This window comes from Heterodontus francisci, chromosome 4 (genome assembly GCF_036365525.1).
Source record: "Heterodontus francisci isolate sHetFra1 chromosome 4, sHetFra1.hap1, whole genome shotgun sequence".
In the NCBI taxonomy this organism is placed as follows: Eukaryota; Metazoa; Chordata; class Chondrichthyes; order Heterodontiformes; family Heterodontidae; genus Heterodontus; species Heterodontus francisci.
The window spans coordinates 18,089,658-18,103,475 of NC_090374.1; positions in this window are offsets into that span (position 1 = coordinate 18,089,658).

Genomic DNA, 13,818 nt, shown 5'->3' on the forward strand with positions numbered 1-13,818 from the left:
TTTAATAAGTTCAGAACTTAACTTCAGCTCTCACTTTTGTCCTCAGGCAGTAGGTCTGCCCAGACCTGCTGAGTATTTCCAGCATTTTCTGTTTTTATTTCAGATTTCCAGCATCCGCAGTATTTTGATTTTGTATAGATGCTAACAATGTTGGAATAGGATGTTTCTGGGGATGGTTAGTGTAGACAAATAACATGCTGCATTTCATTATACTACTATCTGGGGAATGCCATTATATTTACATAAACCTTTTCCTTAAATTATATCTCCTTGTGGATTTGTGCCAGGTAATTAACTTCATGGTGCAACAGAATTACAATATCAAACTGAGGACTGAAAATAATGCCAAAGTACTTGACTAAAGATCATACATCTGACTATGCTATATGGGTGGATCAACCTAGAAAAGTTATAAATTCTAATAAATTCATTTGGGGAAAATTTCCTCAGAAAACATAAGTGAAACAAGATGTGGGAGAGAAATCTTTCTTTTTAAATAGTTGATGAAACTTACTTACATATTTTTGATGCAGTTATGAAACCAGTATGTTCTGCAATAATGATGGATTTTCTGAACACTTAATTCCATAACAAACATCGTCACCTAACATCTGCAAGAATTGATCATACAACCAGTGCTGCCAGCAAGGAAAAAACTATGAAGGACATTTAAACAATAACAATGAATGTTGTTAATACCCCGTGGGCTAAACTTACAAAGTTAGGGATAGTCATTGCTTACAATCAAATGTTTTTCAAGTACATGAACTTATATTCACTGATTACAACAATTTTTAAATGGGACATGGTGATTAAAATTTCCCATGTTATTTACCTATGCTAAAGCTGCCAGGAGCTGACAAGTTTCAATTTTACTTGCTCTGCTGAGCAGGCAGAGAGAACATCTGTCCAAAGCCTGTAGGTCATTTTTTGGCAGATACACATAAAGAGGAGGCGGTGGCATAGTGGTATTGTCACTGGACGAGTAACTCTGAGACATAGGGTATTGCTCTGGGGAGATGGGTTCACATCACCCCACAGCAGAAGATGGAATTTCAATTCAATTAATAAATCTGGAATTAAAAAGCTAGTCCAATGATGGCCATGAAACTATTGTCGATTGTTGTTATAAACCCAGCTGGTTCACTTTAGGGAAGGAAATCTGCTGTCCTTACCTGGTCTGGCCTACATGTGACTCCAGACCCACAGCAATGTGGTTGACTCTTAAATGCCCTCTGAAATGGCCTAGCAAGCCACTCAGTTGTATCAAGCCGCTACGAAGTCAATAAAAAGGAATGAAACTGGACGGACCACCTGACATCGACCGAGGCACCGGAAACGACAATGGCAAACCCAGCCCTGTCGACCCTGCAAAGTCCTCCTTACTAACATCTGGGGGCTTATGCCAAAGCTGGGAGAGCTGTCCCACAGACTAGTCAAGCAACAGCCTGACATAGTCATACTCACGGAATCATAGCTGACAGACAATGTCCCAGACACTGCCATCACCATCACCAAGTATGTCCTGTCCCACCAGCAGGACAGACCCAGCAGAGGTGACGGCACAGTGGTCTACAGTAGGGAGGGAGTTGCCCTGGGAGTCCTCAACATTGACTCTGGACCCCATGAGGTCTCATGGCATCAGGTCAAACATGGACAAGGAAACCTCCTGCTGATTACAACCTACTGCCCTCCCTCAGCTGATGAGTCAGTACTCCCCCATGTTGAACAGCACTTGGAGGAAGCACTGAGGGTGGCAACGGCACAGAAAGTACTCTGGGTGGGGGACTTCAATGTCCATCACCAAGAGTGGCTCGGTAGCACTACTACTGACCGAGCCCTAAAGGACATATCTGCTAGACTGGGTATGCGGCAGGTGATGAGGGAACCAACAAGAGGGAAAAAGATACTTGACCTCGTCCTTACCAATCTGCCTGCCGCAGATGTGTCTGTCCATGACAGTATTGGTAGGAGTGAGCACCGCACAGTTCTCGTGAAGACGAAGTCCCGCCTTCACATTGAGGATACCCTCCTTTGTGTTGTGTGGCACTACCACTGTGCTAAATGGGATAGATTTCAAACAGATCTAGCAAGGCAAAACTGGGCATCCATGAGGCGCTGTGGGCCATCAGCAGCAGCAGAACTGTACTCAACCACAATCTGTAACCTCATGGCCCAGCATATTCCCCACTCTACCATTACCATCAAGCCAGGAGACCAACCCTGGTTCAATGAAGAGTGCAAGAGGGCATGCCAGGAGCAGCACCAGGCATACCTCAAAATGAGGTGTCAACCTGGTGAAGCTACAACACAGGACTATCTGCGTGCCAATCTGCGTAAGCAGCATGCGAAAGACAGAGCTAAGCGATCCCATAACCAATGGATCAGATCTAAGCTCTGCAGTCCTGCCACATCCAGCCGTGAATGGTGGTGGACAATTAAACAACTAACTGGAGGTGGTTGCTTCACAAATATCCCCATCCCCAATGATAGGGGAACCCAGCACATCAGTGCAAAAGAGAAGGCTGAAGCATTTGCAATAATCTTCAGCCAGAAGTGCCGAGTTGATGATCCATCTCGGTCTCCTCCTGAAGTACCCAGCATCACAGATACCAGACTTCAGTTAATTCTATTCACTCCGCGTGCTATCAAGAAATGACTGAAGACACTGGATACTGCAAAGGCTATGGGCCCTCACAATATTCCGGCAACAGTACTGAAGACCTGTGCTCCGAACCTGCCGCACCCCTAGCCGAGCTGATCCAGTACAGCTACAACACTGGCATCTACCCTGCAATGTGGAAAATTGCCCAGGTATGTCCTGTATACAAAAAGCAGGACAAGTCCAACCTGGCCAATTACCGCCCCATCAGCCTACCCTCAATCATCAGTAAAGTGATGGATGGTGTCATCAACAGTCCCATCAAGCGGCACTTGCTTAGCAATAACCTGTTCAGTGACAAAAGAGCTGAACTCAAGAGGTGAGGCGAGAGCGACTGCCCTTGACATCAAGGCAGTATTTGACCGAGTATGGCATCAAGGAGCCCTAGCAAAGCTGAGGTCAATGGGAATCAGGGGGAAAACCCTCCACTGGCTGGAGTCATACCTAGCGCAAAGGAAGATGGCTGTGTTTGTTGGAGGTCAATCATCTGAGCTCCAGGACATCACTGCAGGAATTCCTCAGGGTAGTGTCCTAGGCCTAACCATCTTCAGCTGCTTCATCAATGACCTTCCCTCAATCATAAGGTCAGAAGTGGGGATGTTTGCTGATGATTGCACAATGTTCAGCACCATTCGTGACTCCTCAGATACTGAAGCAGTCCATGTAGAAATGCAGCAAGACTTGGACAATATCCAGGCTTGGGCTGATAAGTGTCAGGCAATGACCATCTCCAACAAGAGAGAATCTAACCATCACCCCTTGACATTCGATGGCATTACGATCGCTGAATCCCCCACTATCAACATCCGAGGGGCTACCATTGACCAGAAACTGAACTGGAGTAGCCATATAAATACCATGGCTACAAGAGCAGGTCAGAGGCTAGGAATCCTGCGGTGAGTAACTCACCTCCTGACTCCCCAAAGCCTGTCCACCATCTACAAGGCACAAATCAGGTGTGTGATGGAATACTCTCCACTTGCCTGGATGGGTGCAGCTCCAACAACACTCAAGAAGCTCGACACCATCCGGGACAAAGAAGCCCACTTGATTGACACCCCATCTACAAACATTCACTCCCTCCATCACCGACGCACAGTGGCAGCTGTGTGTACCAACTACAAGATGCACTGCAGCATTGCACCAAGGTTCCTTAGACAGCACCTTCCAAACCCACGACCTCTACCAACTAGAAGGACAAGGGCAGCAAATGCATGGGAACACCACCACCTGAAAGTTCCCCTCCAAGTCACACACCATCCTGACTTGGAACTATATCGCTGTTCCTTCACTGTCGCTGGGTCAAAATCCTAGAACTCCCTTCCTAACAGCACTGTGGGTGTACCTACCCCATATGGACTACAACGGTTCAAGAAGGCAGCTCACCACCACCTTGTCAAGGGCAATAAATGCTGGCATGGCCAGCGACGCCCACATCCCATGAATGAATTTTTTTTTTAAAATCCCAATCATGTTATCAGAACATGATTGCAAATTTTACTAGGAGGCCTAAATAAGAGTAGACTGATGGGGCAGTAATTGGATTTTTCCTGCTTTTTGAGGACAGGGCAGGCAGTTTTCTACTTTGTCGGTAGATGCCAGGACTGAAGCTGTACTGGATCAGCTTGGCTAGTTCTGGAGCATGTCTTCAGCACTACAGCTGGATGTTGTTGCGACCCATAGTCTTTGTTGTAATCTGTGTGCTCAGCCATTTCTTCATATCACAAAGTGAAGTGAATTGGCTGGAGACTGGCATCTGTGACGACTGGGACCTCAGCAGGGGGCCGAGATGGATCATCTTCTTGGCATTTCTGGATGAAGATAGTTGTAAACGCTTCAACCTTGTCTTTTTCACTCACTTGCTGGGTTCCGCCATCACTGAGAATGGTGATATTCAGGGAGCCTCCTCCTTCTGTTAGTTGTTCAACATCATTCACAATTAGGCATGGCTGGACTGCAGAACTGTGATCTGATTTGTTGGTTGTGGGATCACTTACCCATGTCCATATCATGCTGCTTCCACTGTTTAGCATCCATGTGGTCCTGTGTTGCTATTTCACTAGGTTTGCATCTTTTTTTCAGTTATGCCCGGTGCTGCTTCTTGGATGCCCTTCCACACTCCTCAATGAACCACGATGGGTCTCCTGGATTGATGGTAATGGTAGAGTGAGGAATATGCAGGCCATGAGTTACAGATTGTGATGGAATATAATTCTGCTGCTGCTGATCCCCCACAGCAGGGATGCCAGGTTTTGAACCTGCTACATCTGTGCTAAATCTACTTATGGTAGCTTCTATATCCAAGAATTGTGAAGAAGCTGAAGGGTGGGAAACAGAACACTTTTCCATTGAACATTACAAGGTTCACAGAATCACAGAATTGTTACAGCATAGGAGGAGGCCATTTGGCCCACTGTGTCTGCACCAGCTCTCCGAATGAGCAATTCACCTAGTGCCATTCCCCCACAAGCCTGCACATTTTCCTTTCTCAGATAACGATCTAATTCTCTTTTGAATGTACCGATTGAACATACCTGCACCACAGTCTCAGGCAGTGCATTCCAGACCATAGCCACTCACTGCTTGAAAAAGTTTTTCCTGATGTCACTTTTGCTTCTCTGGCCAATTACTTTCAATCTGTACCATCTCGTTCGCTAGCTTTTCATGAGTGGGAACAGTTTCTCCCTATATTTCCAGGCCCCTCATGATTTTGAATATGTCTATCAATTCATCTGCCAACCTTCTCTTCTCCAAGGAAAACAGTCCCAACTCCTCCAATCTATCTTCATAACAGAAATTCCTCATCCCCGGAACCATTCTCGTGAATCTTTTCTATACTCTCGAATGCCTTCATATCTTTCCTAAAGTGTAGCACCCAGAACTCTCCGCAATATTCCAGCTGAGGTCGAACTAGTGCCTTATACAAGTTCAACATAACCTCCATGCACTTGTACTCCATGCTGCCATTAATAAAACCTAGGATACTGTATGCTTTCTTAACCACTCTCAATCTGTCCTGCCACCTTCAATGGCTTACGCATATATACCCAGTTCCCTCTGCTTCTGCACACCCTTTAGAGTTGTACCCTTTATTTTATATTGTCTCTCCACGTTCTTACTACCAAAATTAATTACCACATTTCTCCACATTGAACTTCATCAACTTGTCTGCACATTCCACCAACCTGTCTATGTCCTTTTGAAGTTCTACACTATTCTCCTCACAGTTCACAATGTTTCTAAGCTTTGTTTCATCTACAAATTTTGAAATTGTGCTCTGTACACCAAGGTCTAGGTCATTAATATATATCAGGAAAAGCAAGGGTCCCAACACTGCCCTGGTCAACTCCACTACAAACCTTCCTTCAGTCTGAAAAACATTCATTAATCACTACTCTCTGTTTCCCGTCACACAGCCAAATTTTGTATCCATGTTGCTACTGTCCATTTTATTCCATGAGCCATAACTTTGCTCACAAGTCTGTTGTGCGGCACTGTATTAAATGCCTTTTGGAAGTCCAGGTATACTATATCTACAGCATTTCCCTCATCAACCCTCTTCATTACCCCCTCAAAAAACTGCAGCAAATTAGTTAAACACAAATTTCCCTTAATGAATCCAGGGGCACGAATGGCAGCTCAACATCCCTGAATATAGAGTTTTCAGATGGGCTAGAGAGGGGGATAAAAAAGGAGGGGGCGTAGCATTATTGGTTAAGGAGTCAATAACAGCTGTGAGGAGGGATGATATGCTAAATGAATCATCAAATGAGGCCATATGGGTTGAGCTCAGAAATAAAAAAAAATGGGGCAGCCACACTACTAGGAGTGTACTATCGACCTCCAAATAGTGACAGGGAGATAGAGGAACAAACATGTAGGCAAATTTCTGAGTACAAAAACTATAGGGCAATAATAGTTGGGGATTTCATCTACCCTAATATCAACTGGGATACAAACAGCGTGAAGGGCACAGAGGGCACAAAATTCTTGAACTGCATTCAAGAGAACTTTTTTAGCCAGCACATAACAAGCCCAACGAGAGGGCGTGCAATTCTAGATTCAGTCTTCGGTAATGAAGCTGGGCAAGTAGCTGAAGTAACAGTGGGTGACCATTTGAGATAGCGATCATAATACAGTTAGTTTTAGCATAATCATGGAAAAGGACAAAGATAAGACAGGAGTTAAAGTTCTAAATTGGGAGAAGGCAAATTTTATGAAACGGAGAGATGATCTGGCCAAAGTGGACCGGATACAGCTACTGAAAGGAAAATCAGTGGCAAACCAGTGAAAGGCATTCAAAAGCTAGTTTTTACAGGCACAGTGTAGGCATGTCACCATAAAGATAAAGGGTGGTACGGCCAAATCTAGAGCCCCCTGATTATCTAGAGGCTTACAGGATATGTTGAGGCAGAAAAATAAAGCTTCTGAGGGGATTTGAGGAAAAAATATTTCACCCAGAGGGTGGTTGGAATCTGGAACGCACTACCTAAAGGGGTGGTAGAGACAGGAACCCTCACAACATTTAAGAAGTATTTAGATGAGCACTTGAAACGTAACAACATACAAGGCTACAGGCCAAATGCTAGAAAATGGGATTAGAATAGTTAGGTGCTCGATGGCTGGCACAGAGACGGTGGGCCGAAAGGCCTGTTTCTGTGCTGTATAACTCTATGACGATCACAAAACACTTAACACTTTAGAAAGCCTTGAGGAATATAGAAAGTGCAGGGGTGAAGTAAAAAAGGAAATTAGAAAAGCAAAGAGAGGACATGAAAAAATATTGGCAGGTAAAATTAAGGAAAACCCAAAGATGTTTTATCAGTACATTAAGAGCAAGAAGATAACTAAAGAAAAGGTAGGGCCAATCAGAGATGTACAAGGGAACTTACACATGAATGCAGATAATGTGGGCAGGGTTCTTAATGAGTTTTTTGCCTCTGTCTTCACAAAGGATAGGGATGATGTAAACATTGTAGCAAAAGCGGAGGAGTGTGAAATATTAGATATAATTAGCATAATGAGAGAGGAAGTACTAGAGAGTCTGACATCCTTGAAAGTGGATAAATCACCAGAGCCAGATGAATTGCATCCCAGGTTGTTAAAGGAAGCCAGGGAGGAAATAGCGGATGCGCTGAGGATCATCTTCAAATCCTCACTGGATACGGGTGAGGTGCCGGAGGATTGGAGGTCTGTGGACATTATACCATTGTTTAAAAAGGGTGCGAGGGATAGCCAAATAATTGTAGGCCAGACAGTCTGACGTCAGTAGTGGGTAAATTACTGAGGGACAGAGTAAACAGCCACTTAGAAAGGCATGGACTGACCAGGGATAATCAGCATGGATTTGTTAAGGGAAGGTCATGTTTTACTAACTTAATTGAATTCTTTGAGGAAGTAACAAGGAGGATTGATGAGGGTAGTGCAGTGGATGTGGTCTACATGGATTTTAGTAAGGCATTTGACAAGGTCCCGCAAGGTAGTCTGGTCAGTAAAATGAAAGCCCATGGGATACAGTGAATGTGGCAGATTGGATCCAAAATTGGCTCAGTGACAGGAAGCAAAGTAGTCGACAGATGTTTTTGTGAATGGATAGCTGTTTCCAGTGGTGTTCCACAGGGCTGAGTGTTGGGTCCCTTGCTGTTTGTGGTATACATTAATGATTTGGACTGAAATGTGGGAGGCATGATTGGGAAATTTGCTGATGACACAAAAATTGGTCGTGTAGTTGATAGTGAAGAGGATGGCTGTAGACTCCAGAATGATATCAATGGTTTGGTTGAGTGGGTGGAAAACTGGCAAATGGAATTCAATCCCGAGAAGTGTGAGCTAATATACTTGGGGAAGGCAAATAAAGCGACGGAATGCACAATAAACTGGAGGATATTGAGAGTGGTAGAAGTAGTCAGAGACCTTGGAGTGCATGTCCACAGATCCCTGAAGGTGGCAGGACAAGGTAGATAAAGTGGTGAAGAAGGCATATGGAATGCTGTCCTTTTTTGGCCGAGGTATTGAATACAAAAGCAGGGATGCAATGCTGGAACTGTATAAAATGGCCACAGTTGGAGTATTGCGTACGGTTCTGGTCGCCACATTACTGGAAGGACCTAGTTGCTCTGGAGAGAGTGCAGAGGAGATTTAGAAGAATGTTGCCAGGGCTTGAAACTTGCATCTATGAGAAAAGATTGGATAGGCTAGCGTTGTTTTTCTTAGAACAGAGAAGGCTGAGGGGGTGACTTAATTGAGGTGTAGCTAGATAGAGTAGACAGGAAGGACCCGATTCCCCTAGCAGAGAGGTCAATTATCAGGGGGCACAGATTTAAGGCGATTGGTAGAAGGATTAGAGGGGACATGAGGAGAAACTTTTTCACCCAGAGGGTGGTGGGTGTCTGGAATTCACTGCCAGGAATGGTGGTCCAGGCAGAAACCCACAATTCTTTTAAAAGGTACCTGGACATGCACCTGAAGTTCTGTAACCTGCAAGACTATGGACCTGGTGCTGGATGGTGGAATTAGATTGGACGGCTAGTTTTTTCGGCTGGCACGGACACTACGGGCTGAATGGCCTCCTTCCGTGCTGTAATTTCTATGGTTCTATCAGGACTTCTGCTTCTATTCAGAGACTACCCTCTAGCCTTCGTTTCATTGTGGAATCTGTTCATACTACAGCCTCTATTAGCACTTGGATGTCTTTTGGCACTACCGCTAGAAGATCTCCCATGCACTTTATCGGAGGCTCTTTTTCCAGTATGTGACCCCTTCCTTACATAAGAGTCACTTCCTGACCCACTATCAAAACTTGCACTTTCTTACCCTCCATTCTTTCACCCCATTCTGCCAGTTCATGGCTCTGGCTTCTTGGCCATCATTTTGAACATTTAACCATTATTTAAACTTGCCTGCAGATTTTCCTGCACGCTCCACAATTGTTGCATCCCTCCATTTATCAGACCCCTTTGGAATATATGTCACCCGAGTACCTCCTTGAGGCAACTGGCCTTTGGATGCGATAGCTCTTTCCTGAACATCATGATTGGTTACATTACTATCCAACTCTTGATCTACCTGCGCCTCAGGACCTTCATCACAAAACACATGAATATTTGAGGTACAAGGTGCCTCTTTTCCCTCCATCAGCTGCTCAGATTCTGAGATTTTGTAATCAACCCTGATTAATCGTGAAAAATAAACCTTAACAGTTTGATTTCCATGCTTGATAACGACTTCTTAACATCCCGACTGATTACCTTACTAGGGCCCTTCTATACCCTATGGCCCTCTCTTTTATAATAGAACAAATCTCCTGAACTAAATTCCAACCTCAGATGGTCTTATACAATACCTCAGAGCTCTGCAAATTTTCTCAGAGACCTCAGCCTTAATTAAAGCCCGTCTCCCTGCATGTAAAGCATTCAAATGTGTAGAAAAAATGGAAGTAATTGTAGTACCTTCTCGAGCAGAAGGACTGTCGCACAGTACAGAAGGCAATTTGGGATTCTGCCCATAGACCAATTGATAGGGACTATATCCTCCAACCATCTGAAGCGAATTCTTTGCATGAACTGCCCATGTCAGGGCAGTTGTCAACTTGCAGTTTGGCTGGTCAGATAAGATTTTATGTAACATTTCATCAACCACTTTGTTATTTCTTTCACAAAGCCCATTGCTGAAAGGACTTTCAGCTGCAATATTCATAACTGTAATGTTTATGTTTTCACACATATCCCTGAACTCATCATTGGCAAATTCCCCTCCATTATCAGTCAGAAACTTAGTTGGTGCCCCAATCACAGTCCCTATCCATTTCTCCAGAATTTATAATTACTCTTTTGTCCTTGCTTTATTATTGCTGAAAGACTAAATCTAGTTGCTACGTTTATAAAATGTAGAATGAAAATATTCACGTTTTTGTCCCATACCTTTAAATTCATGGCAACTATCTCGTTAAAGTCACATGCCAGTGGAAGGCTGACAATAGGACCTGATAGTGTGCTCCGATACTTTTTACAAATCTCACACTTTTCACTAATCTCCTCTATTATCCTCGCATACTTTTCAATCACACCTGCATCTTTTAATAGGGTTTTTAATCTCTGACTTACCTTCCAGGAGAGCAGCTGAGAGGAGCGAACCTGCAGGAAGACCATGGAGCGAGGAGTGGATAAATAGAGCCTGAGGATTGCGGCCCAGAGCACTTACCTTCTGGGAGAGCAGCGGAGAGGAGTCCAGGCGCACCAGAGTTTGAAAACAAAGTGAACAGTGATGTCACGGGAAAACTGCAAGGTGATTGGTTGGTGAGTAACTGCTGTTAAGGAATAATTCTAAATAGTTGGGTTAGTACACTACTGTTAGGTAATAAGGAAGAAGTAAGGAGTTGTTTTTTTTGAGTAAGGTTGATTTTTAGTAGGATTTATCAGTAGTAGTAATGGCTTACTAATAATTATAAGCTGTTGTAGTATTGGTAAGGTTTTTTCTTAGCAGTAGTAAAGGGTCAACTAATAAATAAAGGATGGCAGGGTTGCTTCAACCTCGAGAGTGCACCTCCTGTGCTATGTGGGAGCTCCAGGATGCTTCCCATATCAATTGAAGCAGCTTGAGCTCCAGGTTTTGGAACTTCAGTGACAGCTGGCGACACTGCAGTGCATTCATGAGGATGAGAGCTACGTGGATAGCATGTTTATTGATGTGGTCATCCCACAGCTTAAGAGTATGCAGGGAGAGGGGGAATGGGTGACTACCAATCAAAAAGAATCAGGCAGGTAGTGCCGGAGACCCCTGAGTGCATCTCAATCTCCAACAGGTATTCAGTTCTGAATACTGAGGGAAGTGATGCTTCACCTGGGGAGTGCAGCCAGAGCCAAGTCCATGGCACCACAGGTGGCTCAGCTGCACAGTGAGGTACAAGGAAAACTGGAAGAGCCATAGTGATAGGTGATTCAATAGTCAGGGGAACAGATAGGCGTTTCTGTGGCCGCAGACATGAATACAGGATGGTGTGTTGCCTCCCTGGTGCTAGGGTCAAGAATGTCACTGAGCAACTGCAGAGCATCCTGAAGGGGGAGGGTGAACAGCCAACAGTCATGGTCCACATCGGAACCAACGGCATTGGTAGAAAGAGGGCTGTGGTCTTTCAGTCAGAATTCAGGGAGCTAGGTAAGAAATTAGCAAGCAGGACCTCAAAAGTAGTAATCTCCAGATTACTCCCAGTGCCACGTGCAAGTGAGTATAGAAATAGAAAGATAAGACAGATGAATGCGTGGCTGGAAAGATGGTGCAGGAGGGAGGGCTTCAGATTCCTGGGACATTGGGACTGGCTCTGGGGGAGATAGGACCTGAACAGGCCAGACGGGTTGCACTTGAACAGAACAGGGACTGAGTTCCTTGCGGGACGTTTTGCTAGTGCTGTTGGAGAGGGTTTAAACTAGTTTGGTAGGGGACGGGGACCTGAGGGTAGACTCAGCTGGGACAAAATCAGAAATTAAAATGGAAGGCGGAAAATTAATGGATGAGTCTGGAAGACAGAGGAAACAAGGGTTAGAAAATTTAAAAAAGTTTGGCAGTGCTCAAGGGTATCTATTTCAATGCAAGGTGTGTAGCAAATAAAGCAGATGAGCTGAGGGCACAGACAGACAGTATGATATCATATCTATTACAGAAACACGGCTTAAGGAGGGACAGGAATGGTAGCTCAACATTCCTGGTTACAGGGTTTTCAGACATGATTGGGAGGGGGAATGACAATTTTGCTCAAGGAAACTATTACAGCTGTGAGGAGGGATGACATGTTAGAAGATTCATCAAATGAGAACAAAGAACGAAGAACAGTACAGCACAGGAACAGGCCATTCGGCCTTACAAGCCTGCGCCGATCTTGATGCCTGTCTAAACTAAAATCTTCTGCACTTCCGGGGACTGTATCCCTCTATTCCCTTCCTATTCATGTATTTGTCAAGATGCCTCTTAAATGTTGCTATCGTACCTGCTTCCACCACCTCCCCCGGCAGCAAGTTCCAGGCACTCACCACCCTCTGTGTAAAGAACTTGCCTCGCACATCCCTCTAAACTTTGCCCCTCGCACCTTAAACCTATGTCCCATAGTAACTGACTCTTCCACCCTGGGAAAAAGCTTCTGACTATCCACTCTGTCCATGCCACTCATAACTTTGTAAACCTCTATTATGTCGCCCCTCCACCTCCGTCGTTCCAGTGAAAACAATCCGAGTTTATCTAACCTCTCCTCATAGCTAATGCCCTCCAGACCAGGCAAAATCCTGGTAAACCTCTTCTGTACTCTCTCCAAAGCCTCCATGTCCTTCTGGTAGTGTGGCGACCAGAATTGCACGCAATATTCCAAGTGTGGCCTAACTAAGGTTCTGTACAGTTGCAGCATGACTTGCCAATTTTTATACTCTATGCCCCGACCGATGAAGGCAAGCATGCCGTATGCCTTCTTGACTACCTTATCCACCTGCGTTGCCACTTTCAGTGACCTGTGGATGTGTACGCCCAGATCTCTCTGCCTGTCAATACTCCTAAGGGTTCTGCCATTTACTGTATACCTCCCACCTGTATTAGATCTTCCAAAATGCATTACCTCACATTTGTCCGGATTAAACTCCATCTGCCATTTCTCCGCCCAAGTCTCCAACCGATCTATATCCTGCTGTATCCGCTGACAATCCTCATCACTATCTGCAACTCCACCAACCTTTGTGTCGTCCGCAAACTTACTAATCAGACCAGCTACATTTTCCTCCAAATCATTTATTATTAATACAAACAGCAAAGGTCCCAGCACTGATCCCTGCGGAATACCACTAGTCACAGCACTCCATTCAGAAAAGCACCCTTCCACTGCTCCCCTCTGTCTTCTATGACTGAGCCAGTTCTGTATCCATCTTGCCAGCTCACCTCTGATCCCGTGTGACTTCACCTTTTGTACCAGTCTGCCATGAGGGACCTTGTCAAAGGCTTTACTGAAGTCCATATAGACAACATCCACTGCCCTTCCTTCGTCAATCATCTTCGTCACTTCCTCAAAAAACTCGATCAAGTTAGTGAGACTCGACCTCCCCTTCACAAAACCATGCTGCCTCTCGCTAATACGTTCATTTGTTTCCAAATGGGAGTAAACCCTGTCCCGAAGAATCCTCTCT